This window comes from Fukomys damarensis, unplaced genomic scaffold (genome assembly GCF_012274545.1).
Source record: "Fukomys damarensis isolate Sample0158 unplaced genomic scaffold, DMR_v1.0_HiC HiC_scaffold_4, whole genome shotgun sequence".
Classification (NCBI taxonomy): domain Eukaryota; kingdom Metazoa; phylum Chordata; class Mammalia; order Rodentia; family Bathyergidae; genus Fukomys; species Fukomys damarensis.
In genome coordinates this window covers 16,108,407-16,125,739 of record NW_022900916.1, presented here as the reverse complement: position 1 = coordinate 16,125,739, position 17,333 = coordinate 16,108,407, and the positions used below count along the sequence as shown (strand labels likewise).

Genomic DNA, 17,333 nt, shown 5'->3' with positions numbered 1-17,333 from the left:
TCTATCTTACAGAAAAAAGATTCCGTCACTTGAGGTATAATTAATATAATTTATGAACAGAAACGCAAATGGATTTATTTATAACACAAAAAAGGAAAACAACTTAGGTGACTCATAATTGAGGTATTACTCTTTCACAGATGATCACGCAGCTATTAAAACTGTGAGGTAGATACACATAAAATGACTTAAAGAGATCTGGGTAACCAATCTAACAGTTTGTCGAGCTAGGGGTAGGGGTAAAGCACATCTCAAGATCTTCAGTGCAGGAGACAAACCTGGACAGGTTGGTTACTCTAGCAAGATCTGTAATCTAGTTATTTGATGAAAGCAAATTTTCATAAGTGAGTAATTTAAAAACAACTATGTATGCTTAGATGTGTGCATTTATATATAAATACAGTCAAAGAACTGGGATTAGGGAGGAAGTGGGGAGTATCATTTTTCTTATTTGTACCATTGTTATTTTTGTAAAGAGTGTATCTTGCTTTCATAGTTCAAGGAAAAAAGAATGTTCTTATGCCTGTGGTCATCGTTCTCTTCCCCATGGCTGAAGATTGAACCCAGGGCTTCATACCTGAACATATGGCATAACCACTGAGCCACATCTCTTTATTCAACTTTATTTTAAGATGGGGTCTCACAGAGTTAGCCAGGCTAGCCTGCAATCTGTGATCCTTCCAACTCAGCCTCTCACAAAAATGGGATTACAGTCCTGTGCCACCATGTCAGGAAGCCTGTGTGTTTTTAAAGGGATTGTTAGAATGTTTTCTTATATTTACCACTATTCTTTTTTGCTTATGCTGTAGGCAGACCAGGCCTTGAAATTAATGTTATCATCTTAGGATGTTAGCTCTTAAAAAAATATCAGACCTTAAATAATTATATAATATATACAATGTATTCTGATATTTAAATTATATTTATAATTACATTTTACATATTAAGTTATAAGATATATACAGACATAGATATAGATATAGATATCAAATAAAAAAGTCAAGGGGCATCTCTTCAACCTTGTATTGCCTCCATGCATTTTGTTTTTTTGTGTGTGTGTTTGTTTTTCCTTCTTGAGTTTATTGGTACATTTTAGGTATACAGTACAGTTACATTCATTATTGGGATCTTGTACCTTTACATGACAGGTCCTGGTTCTCATTTTTTCCCCTTGTCCCTGCCCTCCCTCACCTCTTCTTCCCCTCCCCATTTACAAGGTAATAAGGGAAAGGAAAAAAATAGGAGAAAATGAAAAAATGGAAATAAAATGGTTTTGGTTTTTTTTTGCTATTAGTTGTGATTTTTCTGGGTCGTTTTCTATGCCTCCGTGTGTGTGTGTGTGTGTGCGTGTGTGTGTACGTGTGTGCATGTGTGTGTGATAGGTGATAGATAAGTAAATCTGTAAAATTCAGGACATATTCTAAAATATATGACTTTGGCACATTGACTATTTTAAGATGAAGGAATGTGAGAAAATGGCAAAAGCATTCTGCCATTCCCTATCGTGTTCCCCTGAAGCAGGTCATATGCCTTACGAAGTTTTGTCACCTTTCCCTGAAATAGGCTGTAAGACCTGCCTGGAGAGGTTCTTCCTCATACTTGAAGGAAAGGAGCATCCTTATGTCCAAGGGCCCAGAGAGGAATCTTAGTGCACAAGCCTTGGTAAGTATCTCCAGTTTATTATGACAGAACTTGTACCCCTCTGTCTTGTCACATTTCTCTATGACGTCCCCTTCTCATCAATCCTGCTGTACACACCAAAGTTTAACTATGTCTTTTGGGTCTTTATTTCCTTCTAAAGACTCCTGTGTCATGTAAAACTTACATTAAATAAATTTGTATATTTTTCTCTTGTTAGTCTCTCTATATTTTTTTTAGCGGTGCTGTGGTTCAAATCCAGGGTTTCCAGCATGCTAGGCCAATGTTCTACCACTGAGCAATAACACCAGCTCACAGTCTGTCTTTTGATACACAGCCCCCTGCCAGTGAACATAAGTTGAGAGAGGAAAAGATGTGCTTCTACCCTTCAATACACATATATAAACACACACAACACAGAGTTTTAGGTCCATATACATGTGTATAAATAATAAATGGTATTATACCTATTTCTCTACAAATTTCCAACTTTCATCTAATAATATATACTGGGGACCGTTCTGTATCAGTATCAGTATAAGTATATACAGGATCTATTTCACTGCCTTAAACTCCTACAAAGTATTCCATCTTAAAGAAATGCTATCATTTAAACATTTTCCAACGGAAGCGTATTTATATCATTACCAGTGTTTGGTCATTAACGCTGCTAGGGCTGTGGTTCCTGTGATGATGAATTTGGGTTGTCAGCTTGTCTGGGTTGAGGGATGCCTAGAGAACTGGTGTGTCTGTGAGGGTGTTTCCAGAGAAGGCTGGCGTGGGGAAGCCCCTTCTTGGATGTGGGAAGTACCATCAGATAGTCCGGGGCGGGGTGGAATAAGAAAGTCAAAGAAGGAGGAAGCTGTTGGCTCACACCTGCTCTCCCATACGAGCAGGTCCCTTCTGCTAAACCACATGAGTGTCAAACTCCGGGCTCTTCTGCCTTTGAGCATAGACAGGCTGGTGACTTTCTGGGTGACTTCTGTACCTTTGGCCTTGGACTAAGGGTGCAGATTGGCCTCTTTTTCATACCGAGGTTTCTGTCTTCTTGGACTGAACAGCTATAGGTTTTCCTGACTTTGCAGCCTGCTTTTCAACCTTGATCATGTAAGCCAATCAGATAGGTGATAGACAGATAAATAGATAGATAGACAGAGCGAGCTACAGATATAGGTAAATACAGATATACCTTCTACTGGCTGTATTTTTTTTTCACAGAACCCCAAATGTGCTACTGTGAACACACAGGAGTGTCAGAATATTTTCAAATTTTCAGTGCAACATGACAAAATGTCATATATTATACAAATTCCTACTACTAAATTTGGGCTCAAATCCTTAATAAACAATAACATATTTCATTTGTTATTGATGACTGAGACATTAATGAGTGCCAAGAACCATGAACATTTGAGAATCTTTGTGATACAGACATCCTTAAACGTGTATATGTGTGAGCAACCCTTTGGGGGGCTTTGTTTTATAATTAAATATAAAACATATTTTTAAAAAGCTGTATCTGTGTGTCTTGGGGATCAAATCCAGTGCTCCATGTACACAAGTGGGCAAGCACTCTTACTGCTGAGCTGCATGCTAGGTCTTATGTATTTCCTTCTTGAAAACAAATTTTACAAATTTAATTTTAGCAGAGTTTCAATCAAACTTACACATTTCAATTAAGCATTATATTTACTGTTACCTGACTTGGTAGATTTCATATAACATTTACTCCTCCATTTTTTATATTTAAAAGACCTGTAATGTCTATTATGATTGTACATATTATATCTTATAATATATTTAGATATTTGCTAGAAGAAATAAATACAGAATATTTCAGATGATTCTTGATCATATGTTACAAAAGTTCAAATGAACTGATTTGCAATAATTCATAATTTTATTTCTGCTATTTAATATTTATGACAGTAAAATTTAGCAATGAGGAACATAGTTTCAATGGGTTTGTGCAACTGCTGGATTTCAAGTCTCCTGTTGGCATTTCACTTCACCTGTATAGAGACAGGACACACCAGGCATGCCACAGAGATAAGAGGGTGTTGAGAGGTTACTGTCAAGTGTTTAAAAGAAAAGGTACCAACTCCATGTCTTCTGCCATACTTCAGAGTTTTAACCATATATTTCCCAACATTTTAAAGCCAACAATTCAATGATTTCCCAAGTCATAAAATGCCATTTGCTAATAAATCTGAAGGCAAAGGTCTCCCTAAATCCTGTCACAAGATGTTTCTCCACAGGTTTCGACAGTTTGTTAATTACATGCATTACACAAGAACATTAGAGAGGCAAGGCCATCCTGCTAAGGTTTCTTATTGCCATCATTACTGCTGCTGTTTTCTCAAAGACTTTCAGGAAGGGCTTGTCAAATGACTAGCTTAGCTGGAATTTAGTCATTATTTTAAAGACTCTTATTGCAATCAGCCTTAATGGTTTCTATCACTAAATATAAAATAGTACTTATTAGCTATTTCCTGAGACTCTGTCTAATAAGGTTAGTATTACAATTAGATGAGTACTATGTTTGAGGAAATGATTCTGAAAATATTTTATCATGGTATACTTCTTACTGAAGTAATCCAGAGAGAAATCTCGAAAGAACATCTTTCTTTAACAGCCTTGAAAACAAGTTTTCAAAAATTCTTATCTTTTAAACCAAAGTTATGAGTGAAACAAAAGAAAACAGACAAAGACTCTAAAAAATGAATAGGTGACTCTGTTCCGCTTGGTGACTGTCTGGCTTTAAAAAGTAGCAGAGCAATGGGGAAGCCATCTGGGTATTGGCAAATGCTGAGAGACAATTTTACCTACATAAAGGATTTAAAGGGACAGCTGGACAGAGTTTCAAGATAATAAGAATGAACAGCAAACTGAGACCTAAGTACTCCTAAAATGCAAATAGTTTTTTACAAGTCTACTTAAATATTTGAATTTATACAAATTGCCTATGAATTCTGTGAACTCATAAACCACAAGGCAAGTGTCACTGTGATGTGTCCAAGACAGAATCATAATGGGCCTTCCACACAGGCTCCACCCTAAGCTGCAACCAGCTTTGAATAGGTCTGAGATGCTGATGGCCCAGCATCCATGCTCCAAATAAAAAATATACAGGTGAGGTTGGCATGGTGGTGCACACCTGCAATCCCAACACTCCGGGAGGCTGAGGCAGGAGTGTTGCAAATGTAAGCCCAGCCTGGGCAATTTATCAAGATCCTGTCTCAAAATTTTAAAAAAAGAAAAGTAAAAACGGCAAAGACATAGCTCAGTGGGAATGCCCTGGGTTCGATCCTCAGAATGGAAAAAAGAAAAGAGTACATCAGTGATTTCAGCGGTAAGTAGAACAAAGTTTAAGTGGTCTCTTCATAGGGTAAATGTACAATTGGAGGAGGTGGTTTATGCTTCAACACTTAAAGTGTTATCAATATCTATAATTCAGAGAGAAAGGTAACTTTTGTGGATTTTGTATTACATCACCTTTTGTGTAATCTCAGAGTAGATACAAATATAATTCATTCATAGTAAATTTATTTCCTTTGAAAATTGAGCAGGCTGGTGCTGAGAAAACACAATGGCTTCCTGAGCTAGAATCTGAGACTCCCTCATTAGACTGGGGAATATACTTATCTCTCAGAAGATTTGGACCCAAAACCATGCTGAGACTCATTAATCTGAATTTATATATCTAACTACACCACAGAATACTGGATCAATTCTCCAAGTACCTTCATTTCTTCCACTGGAAGCCAGAGAACAATGACTTTAAATTGAAGAGTGATAAACCAGCCCATATTTCTGCATTGTTGAGACACTTAACTAATAAGCATGATTTAAAGATATTTTCCACAATGAATCCTGTGGAAGAAGAAAAGGGGGCGGAGAATAAGGGATTCTCCTAATAAGTCCCTGAACTATATATGACAACAGACTTGAAAAAAATTCCATAATCTTGGTATTACTTGATAAGAAATTTTATAAAAGTGGCTTTTAAAAAATCACTGAAATATATACATTAAAAATATATAAAAATATGATAAAATTCAGATCCACTGAAAAGCCGCAAGCCACACTCAAAATGTGCCAAACGGCCTAATCTGGGGGGTGGAAGCAGCAAGAGACAGAAGCCGGTAAGGAACAGTGGTGCGTCCTGCTCTGAGGGTCCTGTAAGCATCCTGACCATGCGGAGAGCCTTTCCTGCGCCTAGTCTCATCTGCACTTCTAAAGACTAAGGACAGAGAAAGAAGTTTAAAAAAAGAATTTGGAAAATGATCCTTACTGTTAATGAAGATTACCCAGCTGCCTATGTCAAAAGTTATTGCTTGATCCCTTCTTTCTTGAAATGCTTTGTTTTTTCTCCTATAACCTTTATTATACTGTTACAGAAATTGTTAACATGTCTGCTTGCCTTATCCTATTCTGAGCTTCTAGCAGACTGTCTTATCTCTATATGCCGTATTCCTGTTACCATTAAAGGTTATAAATGAGTAGAGACAAAATATGAGAATATAGCCCAGGTGTAGTCGTGCATACCTGTAATCCCAGAACTCAGGAGGCTGAGGCAGGAGAATCATCTCAAGTTCAAGGCCAACCTGAGATACATATTGAGACCCTGGTTCAAAAAAAAAAATCAGAATAGGTTCTAGATGTAAAAATAGCTAAGAATAAACTTGATTTCCAGAGCTTTACTTCCATAATATCTGTACATCAAAAAAATATCTTTTTAAATTTTAATTTATACTTTCAAATTTTTTTATATACTCTTCCTTCTCCCTCTTCCATCCTTCTCTTCTCCCCTTACTATTCACTTAAAAAGCAATTATACAAGAAAAAAGGCTAGGAAGATAGTCTAGTAAGATTAATAGCTTGATTACTTTCAGAAGGATTGAGGGCTGGGGATTTAGCTCAGTGGTCCTGCCGCCTGCCTCACAAGCGCAAGGTCCCGAGTTTGAGCCCCAGTACCAAAAACAAACAAACAAACACATAGGAGGATTGAGCAATTATTATATTAAGATAATGGAAGTCATTATCTTCTTATTGTCAGTGAAGGAAGACACTATAACAAGGAGGAAAAGCTATGATGATCCCTGTAGTGAGAGGAAATAGAGATTTGGAGTGTTGGTTTATACTCACAATTATAAATATGCATATATACACATAGCATAAACATTTGTGTATGTATGTATATATACAGAGACAAGACACTGTACCAGTATGTATGTGTATAAATTTCATCTTTCTACCAAGAAGGGCCTAGAAAAAGTAGTAGCAATATACATATCTAGCACCTAGATTTTGGTTTCTAAATGCCACTATACTAAAAGAAATAGGGCTTCTTGGAGAAATGGCTGAACCCAGCCATCCTGAAAAGACTCACTCTCACTGCTCCAATCTGAGGCAATTTGTTTATCAAAGCAAATAAAAGTATTAAATTATAGTTCATTGAGGAAAACAACTTCATCAATCTTCAGTGATATAAATTTAAATAAGTTTTAATATTAAGTAAAATAAAATGAATGAAGACATTAGAAAATCAGCATTTTAAATCCAATGTAATAATCATACAAGAAATGGCAATAAGCACTAAAATTAATGGGCAAAACAGGGCAAGGCTGAAGAGAAGAATTTTACAGGATCAAACTCCAAAATATTTTAAATGTATCTTTACAACAGAGAAAGCCTATAAATACCATCTTACATATAAACCACCAGTAACAGGGAAAAATTTGATACTATGTATCATATGATGGGATGTAAAGGAAATCTGTGAAATTTTGTTTGCAAATTTTATCATCTAGATATAATTATAAAGAAACATTAGACAAACCCAGAGTCAGGGCCAGTTTCCAAAATAGCTGGCCAATAATCTTCATGAACAACCTAGCAATAAAAGTCAAGGAAGGAAGGAAGACATTTTCCAGAACAAATGAGACTACTTGGTACCACACTGATCCTAGATCACATCCTGGTGTTACAAAAAGCATCAGTGAGACAACTGGCCAACCCATGCCCTAACACAAAAGTTTTTTGTACTCTTCTTGCAATTCTTCTGCAAGTTTGAAACTGATCTGAACATAAAAGGGGAAAAAAAAGTGCTAGCCCATGACTATGACTCCAGTGACTGTCTTAACAGTGAAATTCATATAGGAAGTAATCTAATGCAGTGTTCATATACAGAAACACAGCAAGTGGTGACTCACTAAATGCCTTACCAGTAAATTACCATTGTTAGTATTTAACATTCATGTAGTGCCCACACTGCTATATATAATATAGCAAATGTAATAGCTCTCCCAAGGAACTACTCTTCTAAAAACACAAAAACTAGCATAAACATCAGCATATCTCCAAATGTCATGCTTGTAAAGAGCCAATTGTCAGACCTCACAGAGATAAAACTAGACTCAGACCATTCCTCTCCCTTTTATTTCAGGGTAAAGGAGGCACAAATTCAGCTGTCCTTGCATTACCAAATCACTGCTCTGTAGTCTGAAAGGAATGCCAAAGACATCCTGTTTGTGGTCATGGCCAATTTAGTAATACAGCATGTGTGAGACCTAGGCCATCAACATTTCATCAGTCCTGATGCTTATTTCTTAGAAATACTGATGACTTCTAGCACAAGCCCTCTATTCACCTGAACTTCAGTTACAGCAGGGGTCAGTGGTGTCCAATGAAGGCATGTGAAGATACCTCTGGCTGGTTGCTGCTCCAACTTCAAAACAAAGCACCCTTACACTCCTCTCTGCAGTCAAGAAGTCAAATTTCATTGCTGCCTCTTCAAAAATCTCTTTAATCTTCCTATGTTCATTTACGCCAAAATCTACCCTCCCCTCTTGCAACATTATTTTGAACAAATGTTTGCTTATTAGTTTCTATCAACTATTATTCAGACCACCAGATTGCCGTATATAGAATTGGTACAGAAATAAACAATATCATATTGAGAGAGTTCATTCGAATTTTGAACAATTTCTGAAGATAACATTACTTCACAGAATGGCAGAGACTGCAGATAACCATCTGTGCAAATATCACTGTTTTTGAGGCACTTCAGATAAAATTTCATTGGTAAGCAAATAATAATAATATGTTAAATGCTTACTAAGGGCAGGACAAGATTCTAAATACTTAAAATCCATTGTGTTTCTTGTAATAATGACTCTAAAATACTCTAACATTGTTATCCCATTTTACAGTTGAGAATAATGTGGCCCAGAGAGGTTACATAACCAATTCAAAATTATACAGCTGAAGAAATTCGCATTTTTACCCAGGGAGTACTAGTTTCCAGAACCCAGTCTTATAATAATATGCTTTTCTCTCTTGGTGAGCTTTTTTGCAAGCCACTGTCACCACTTCTAGTGAACTTTTTCTATTCTAACAGGTCTGAAATTACAGTACTTCAAAACTAGAAAATTCAAGATACTACAGAATACACAGGAAATTTATTCATTCAAAATATATTAAGTAGGTTCAAATCATTTCAAGAGTACAAGGTATTCTTGAAATTGATAATTTAATCTGAGAAGCATCAACAGCACATACTGTGATTTAATGAGTAAAACATCAATAGAAATTTATTTATTAAAAAAGAAAAAAGCTCTGCTTACCCACATTCCCAATTCTTGCCCATGGTTACAGGATTACACCTATCTCAATCTCTGGAGAAATATGTGACCGAAGTACTGCTTGTGAAAGTATCCCCAAATGACAAACGTGCCTCGGAAATATCAAAGATACAATCTGTAAACCAGAAGAAAAACAAACTCTCTTAAGGCTTTTTAAAAAATAACTATTAGTCCTAAAATGTAACTCAGTGGTGCAGAACATGCTTAATATGTGTAAAGCCCTGGGTTCAATCCCCACTAACAAAAAATATTTAATTTTTAAAAATATACTGATTAAATAATAAAAATTGCAAACCACTATGTACTAAATTAAGTATTATACTCTTTTTAAATGTCTAATATGTTTATATATAATATATGAAATACATTTAAACATTTTGTGTAAACAATTCGTATTCTAGAATAGCATTAATAATGACATAGGTCAGTGTCAAGTATCTCTGAAAAGAGATAAAAACAAAGCTGAAATGAATGCAGTAACATGTAGATCAGCTGTACTATACTTCATGTGCTTTTGTTTGGAAGAAAATCAGCTCTTTCTGAAACCTCAGCTGTGCCCTGAGTCATGCTGGGGTTTTTCTTGGCCGAGGCCTTCACTTTATATTATCCTTTAGAAAACCACATCTGGAAAGACTGTCTTTTAATTTTTTTTTTCATTCAACATGTAATATTTTATATTCTTCTCACGCTTAACTGTTCTATTCAGAGGATTCATGGTAGTAATATATGGATGAAAAGATGAATATATATTTACTCATGCTATTTTGGCAAAATATCTCTACAGTCTTGCTTGTCCATATTCAGGACTTTCTGATTATGTGATTTTAAAAATCATGAGTCCACAGTCAAAAATAAATAAGTAAATGTTCACAAGGCAGGTCTTTCTCCTGCGTGGCCACATTCCCAGTGTGGTCTCTACCATTTTGACAGCCTTGGTCACTTGTTTGAAAAGCTTTTTCTTTAATCAAATTTAGCTCAGGTGACTTTGACATCAATGAGCATGAGCAACAATAAAAGTTTACTACTTAAGTCTTAACTGAATATTGTTGTTATGATGTTTAGTAGGATAGGTATATTAAGTGCATTCTCAACCTGTGACATTTCCAAATTACAACTGGCAATCAGGATATTACCCCAACACAAATTAAGGAACATCTGAATGTATTCATAATATAAAATAACTGATCTAGGTTCTCAAAGAGGCCTAGATTCAACATGCTTACATAATCTTGAGCCAATTATCACCCTACACTGACCTGCTTTTTGATAAAATGTGACTAATAATACAGAAAGAACTGCATTAACTGTTTTTAATTTCCACATCTAGACATAAAACAATCTAACACTGCTATGTTACACAGATTTCAGAAAACAAGAAAGGGAGATTAAAAACAATAATCCAGGCTAGTGACTAAAGTTTATATCAAAATAGTAACAGCACAAATAAAGATGAAAGGGAACTTTAGATTTTTTAGGGATGAGATGATAAAACAAATAATTTAAGATCACTTTAAAATGAGAAACAAATTGTGGCGATACTTAAATTTTTTCACACTTTTATATTGTACTTAGAATAAAATTTATTTTTCATTCTGTTTCAGACCAGTTTTCTAGATGAAAGAAATTGGAAAATCTAGACAATTTTTGTTCTTAAATCTATTTGAAGCCATGAGAGCTACAAAGACAATGTAGATTTGGAGGAAAAGATGAAAAGAAAAAGAAGCTCAGAGAAATTAACACAATCCTTGCAGCCAGTAGCAAAAGTAAATTCTCTCTGGAGAAAGGTAACATTTGACAGAGCCACAAATCTTCACTAAAATCTTTTTAATTTCTAATTTTCCATTTATTATTCAGTCACAGAAAAGATAACACTTTCCAAGAAACTTACTTTAGAATATGCCATATATAGATATAATTTTATATGCAGATAAACTATGGCAAAACTAGCAGGGGTCTTTACAAGGGAATACAAGAAAGGCAACAAAGGAATTCTTCCAAACAGACTTCCAATCTGCATCATCTGATTTTTTTTCCTCAAATACAAAACCTTAATACTAGAAGCAAAGAGAAAAACAGAAAAGAAGAAAACAGTAAAATAAAAGACCCAGGATAAGAACTTCTATGCTGATGTACTGCATATATAGTACATATGTATGGGCTGAGAGATAACAAAAATACTTATGTATTATAATCAACTCTCACACAGAGCTAGAAACAGCAACTTTCAATCAAGCAGGATTGGACCAACACTTTTTCAGTCTTCAATTAATGAGGAGTAAAGCTGTATTAACAGTTACTTCTGATTAGCAGTATCATGATAAATGCTTGACAAGATATAGCTTTTCTCCTTGATCACTTGTAAACATTGGTTTTCAACAAGTTCCTCCATGGTGCTGAATTTACGCTGCCCAAAGCGGTAGAAGGTCTCTTTTAGTCGAACTTTAAAATGTTTGTTTTTCCCTTGTGCTTTTAATGATACCAAAAAATCATTTGGCAAAGATTCACTATCACAGATGAGAAAATCTCCTTCATGTCCTCTTTCCATTAATACCATTTCTGTTTGGGGTCTGGTGACTTTGCCATAATACCAAGGCTTGTCAGCAAACTTTCCAGTGAGTGAAGGCCTAAAATAATCACACTGTTGGAGGTGGCAGCTCAAAACCTAAAGTTAATGAATTATTCTGCATAATGGTAACATAGTGTTTTGGCACCAGACCAACCATCCCATTGATCTTCCTGCATTTCCATCACTCCAGGTCATTTGGCTTTTCAGAAACATCCCAATGACATCTCCTTTCTCAAAATTAAGTTCTCCAACATTGGATGAACTGAATGGGTGAAGAGCCTGTACCATATCAGTATTCGTGCAGTATTTAGGTTACTGACAACTGCTGCTAATTTCTCTGACAATGAACCCACAATGGTCACCCAAAGGACTGTCACCTTCTTCAGTTACATAGTTTGAAGGAAACCATTCATTTTGTCCTTTGTAGCTATCCTGCTACCACTCATCACTGCATTTCTCCATGACAATCACTTATGTTCCTTTTATCAATGATAATTCATGTTCTCTCTCAGCCATATAGTTACATTTCACATAGGCAGGCATGCTGAAGTTATAAAGAGTTCCCCTGGGTCAACAAAACTTTTATCAGCAGGAGATGCAGAATCTGGAACAGTAGGTTTTCTTTTCACTGCTCCACGGGCTAAGGTATCCTTTAGGTTTTTTACAACAGGTGCTTTCTGAGCACTGTTCTTTCTTTCCACATAGTTAGAAGGCACAAAACCTGTTTTATTCATGGGAAGATCAAGAGACGGAGGGGAGGGCGAGGAGGGGGAGGGAGACGGGATAAAGGAAGGAATTGAGATGTGTTGTGTACACATGCCAGCTCCCCACAAGGAATGTGATCATTATGTGATACAGACATGTACTAATAAAAAAACAAAATGAAAAATATTTTTAAAAGGGATTCAAGAGAAAAAGTACAGAAAAGATAAATATGCAAATAAGCTACATTTTAGAGGATCTTAAATGCATAAAAATTTAACTACAAAAGCTCATGTCACAAGGGGAGGGGTAAATGCAGTTTTAAAATCTTTTATATAGCTATATTTCCCAAAAAGTATAACTGGTATAAGTTCTAATGTACATTAAACTATGGTCAGTCAATGATGTATGTTGTAAGCATGGTAATAAAAAGCAGCAAAAGAATTTATAATAGAGGGGAAAGATTAAAAATACTTAGTCTAAAAGAAAGAAAAAATATAAAATGATCACATCAACAGGATAATATGGTAAATTTAAACACAAATAGCTTTTAGTTTATATACAAAGACTAAATAAAACACTCATTAAAGACATAATTACTAGATTAAATTCCTTATTCTGATCTTTCAGCTTCATATACTTCCATCTTCTTCTTTGCTCACCAGTTCTGACCATACTAATCTATTCAGCTCTCAACTCCTTTAAGTGATTTTCCATCTCAGAGCCTCTAAACAGAGTTCTCTCTTCCTGAAGCTCTTCCTTCTACAGTCTATCAAAAGAAATCAGCCCTACTGTTTTCTCATTCTCAGCCTTTTGTTTCTTCCATAGCACTTCTCATTTAATTTGGTTTACTAACTTTTGTCTGAATACCTCTTTAGAACTGAGCTTCATTCATTCACTGAACCCACACAAGGGAGTTTATTGTGCTCATATATGCTCAGTATATGACATGGAATCCTTTGAGAGCCAGGGAGACGACAGTGTCCTTGTGGACACTCCTACTTTCTATTGCAGGAGACAGGCACAGTCTCATCTCTTTTGCTTTCAGCTGAATCCCATACATTTGGAAGCATGAGAAGTCATTCAAATACTTTTTGAGTGAATGTTTACTCTATTTGCTAGAAACCACACCAGTTAGTTGACTTACAATGCTTCTTTCATAACACACCACTGTAAGAGATAGTGTTGCCATTTGAAGGTGAGACTGACCCTAGGAGAAGTTAAGTAACTTGCATTCAGTGGCATGGCTAATATGTGTTAAGGTCAAAACATGAACTCTCTCTGTATGATTTAAAACAAACACCCAGTTGTTCCGTAGAATACCATTTTTTTTCATCAACTCATTTCAGTCTATCTCCAGATTCATAATGGACTAAGGGAAATAAGAACTATTTTAATACTTAAACAATACTTTAACTCGTAGGGGAAGTGGGAAGGGTAGGGGAAAGGTAATAACAGAAAAGAAAAAAATATGAGAAAATGAAAAAATGGAAATAAAGTGTTTGTAAATAGGGAAGGGAGCAAGGGGTAAAGGGAGGACAGGGACAAGGGGAAAAAATGAGAACCAAGACCTGTCATGTAAAAGTACAAGATCACAATGATGAATGTAATTGTACTGTATACCTAAAATGTACCAATAAACTCAATGAGAAGAAAAAAAAAAACAATACTTTAACACAATGGGTGCCCATAATTTCTAAGCACATGCTGTTTACTGTTTCTGCATTAAAAAGTACTATAACAAGAAAAAAGAAAACAAATAAATATTATTATTTACATGAACAGTTACAAGAGTAAGAGTTCTTCCTCAAATACACTATTCTATATCACATCTTTCACATAAACTAGTTGAACCTAGATTTGCATAGAACACTTCTACTACCCCATATAATCGCAAAGTGAAATGGAGAAAAAAGTCTAGAGAAAATTATTATAATACATTCGCCCATCTCAGTTTATACAAGAAGCTCCTAAAAAAAATGTGTGCAAAATTTTTGTCCCAAGCTGAATATTTTAAATACACTAGAACTTTATGCAACAAATAAGCCAAGGTCAACATTTCTAACATTTCTATGAAAGAAAAGATTTTGTGAAAGAAAATGTACCTACACATGCACAAGTTGGTGGCATAACAACACAGAAACAGTCCCAAGGGACCTTGATACACTGTGCCACCACACACCCAAACAACAGGTCCAGGCACCATGGGCATCAAAAATTGTGAGCCAAACTTAAACCTCCGCCCTCTTAAAGTTGATTATCTTACATATTTTGTAACAGTGACAGAAAGCTGATTATGCTATTCTACTTGTACATGTTTGAAATTTATCATAATTGAAATAAGATTTACAATTACAGCTTCCTTGAATCAACTACAGGATCTTTCTTCAACCTCCCACTTTAGAATGCTACACTTATCCCAGGATATTTAGCACAGCTCATAAACAAAGCTTCCTTCTTTTGTGTCTATGAATAAAAGATTAACTTATGATACAATATTTAAGATGATACTATCTGGCATCAAAGTCCATTCAACAAGATATTACCCAAAATAACTTGTTATAAAGCAAACATGCTCCTGAAAAAAACTTTTTAAAAGGGTGTGAATTTTTGCAGTATTGGAATTATTAAAAAGTTGATCCTATTTTTTAAATTTTATTTGGTTTTATTGTATGTATGCTAAGGATTTAACCAAGTGCCTCTAAGCAAATAATCTACCACTGAGCTATAACCCCCATTCTTAGTTTTTTTTAAGCAGTTGACTGAACTGTTTGTTAATTTTTAATTAACTTTAATAAATATTAAAATTAAGATTATAGATTGTTAGGCCCAACTCCAAAGTTTCATATTAGTATGTCTGGAAGGGAGCCTGAGACTCTACACTTCTAGCAAGTTCTTAGGTAATGCTGATGTTTCTGGTTCAAGGAAGACACTTTGAGAACCACTGCTTAACCCATACCAGTTCCATCTAGAACAGGTCATACAGTGCATATCTGGTCTGCATTGCGTGTGGAATAATATTCCAGATAACACTTCCGCTTTAGCACTGCTTTAACTTATTATAGAACTAGAGTAGAGAGAGTCCAAGGAAAAAGGTAAGCTTTATTTTAGCTAAAAAACAAGGATTTTTCTACTCAATGTGCTTATATTGAGTCTTGCCCAGAATGAGTAATCTCAACTCCCATGAAATATAAGCAGAAGATGTAAAAACAAGACCAAAAAACTAAAAGTAGCTAGAAAATAACAACACACATATCTGCCCACAAACGCAAATATGCACCATCATCTACCAGATGTGCCTACAAATATTGACAAGCTTCCATAAAAGCGTCAGCATACAGATTATCATTATAGGGTAAATTGTTGATAACAATTCTGAGGCACTTTTGAAGGACCAGAATTTACACTTCCAATTTTTTAAATTCTACAAAATGAGAGAGTCTAATTTATAACTGCACCCTCAAAATCCCATTTCTTGGGGAAAGTCAAATTACATTGTGCTCATATGGATTATTGGTGCTTTTGAAAAGTAAGAAAATGGCCTAGGTTTTGGGGGAATTCAGTATGTTTAGACTTTCTGAAGATTGTGAAGTTGGCATTCTATGCTATGGGACACAAGTGCTAAGAAAAACAAATCAAGAGTTTGTTCTAGCATATTCCACTTCCAAAATATTAGTCAGAAAATCGCCTGGCTATTAACAACTATCCACTTAATGCTTACTGTGTGTCAGGTATTCTGCTAGTAACATTTAATCTTTTAAAATAGTAAGTGTAATCTTCGTTTTACAAATGAAGAAACTAAGATGAAAGCACATAAAATTCCCCAATATAAAAGTAGTTAAGGATTCAGTATTGAAATATAGGCTTTTATAGCAATTATCAGTGATACCACTGGCTTCTCAATATAGTGGTTTCTACTAATAATGGGTAACATTTATTGAGTTTTTATGAATTACTTAATGACATTAGTTTTAAAACATTACAGCATTTAACCTTCTCAGAGTTATATGTGACCATTTTCATTTTACCAGGAAAACATTCATAAGTTTCAAGAAACTTGTAAAAAGTCACATGTATACCTCAGAGAGTCAGGAACTGAACACTTCTCTGATTTAAAAACTCATGCTGTTTTTAGCGAGTATATTTAGTACACTTCTATACCTGCCTCCTACTGGATATTCAATATTTTCAACTTGCATGCACAGAATTAGATATGCTGGCTATGGGTTGTTGACATTATACTTGATCTTCAAATATTTTAATATTTACTTTTAATTTTTAGTTTGGCACCCTATACTGGTTCACACAAAGGCTTCATTTCAACTCCCCACTATTCTACATCACCATTATCGATTTCCAGAATGTTCTGCTAAATTTAAAATTAAAACTTGGGCTGGGGATTTAGCTCAGCGGTTCGGTGGCCTGCCTTGCAAGTGCAAGGTCTGAGTTCAATCCCCAGTACCAAAAAAAAAAAAAAAAAAAAAAGTAAAACTCAAACCTCCAGAGGCCTCCCCTCTGTCCATCTATAGTGACAGCATACTCAAGATTTGGAATTGTATTAGGTAAATACTATGTTTTACATAATCTGAATTTGAATAAACTTTTTTTGGCATCATTTATTATTGCTGATAAAACCAGTATTAATTAAAAAACTACTGAACAGAACTTTCAAACACTACCCCAAATTTAGCTCAAAGTCATTATGAATGAGACATTTTCCATTGTCAAACACCTTGTACAACATTCTTTGCCTGTCTGCTCATAAGCCACTACCTAGACTA

At 35.1% G+C, this 17,333-nt stretch overlaps 1 protein-coding gene and 1 pseudogene across 1 annotated transcript in view; both read right to left on the bottom strand.

Annotated features, from left to right (window-relative positions):
- The window catches only part of Scin (scinderin), an 819,415-nt gene that overhangs the window by 671,620 nt on the left and 130,462 nt on the right, over nucleotides 1-17,333 (bottom strand). Inside the window, exon 16 of the transcript XR_004514640.1 lies at nucleotides 9,267-9,399. The gene's annotated coding sequence lies outside the window, so the exon portion shown is untranslated. The remainder of the gene's footprint in view (nucleotides 1-9,266; nucleotides 9,400-17,333) is intronic.
- On the bottom strand, nucleotides 11,447-12,617 carry LOC104875671 (annotated as a pseudogene).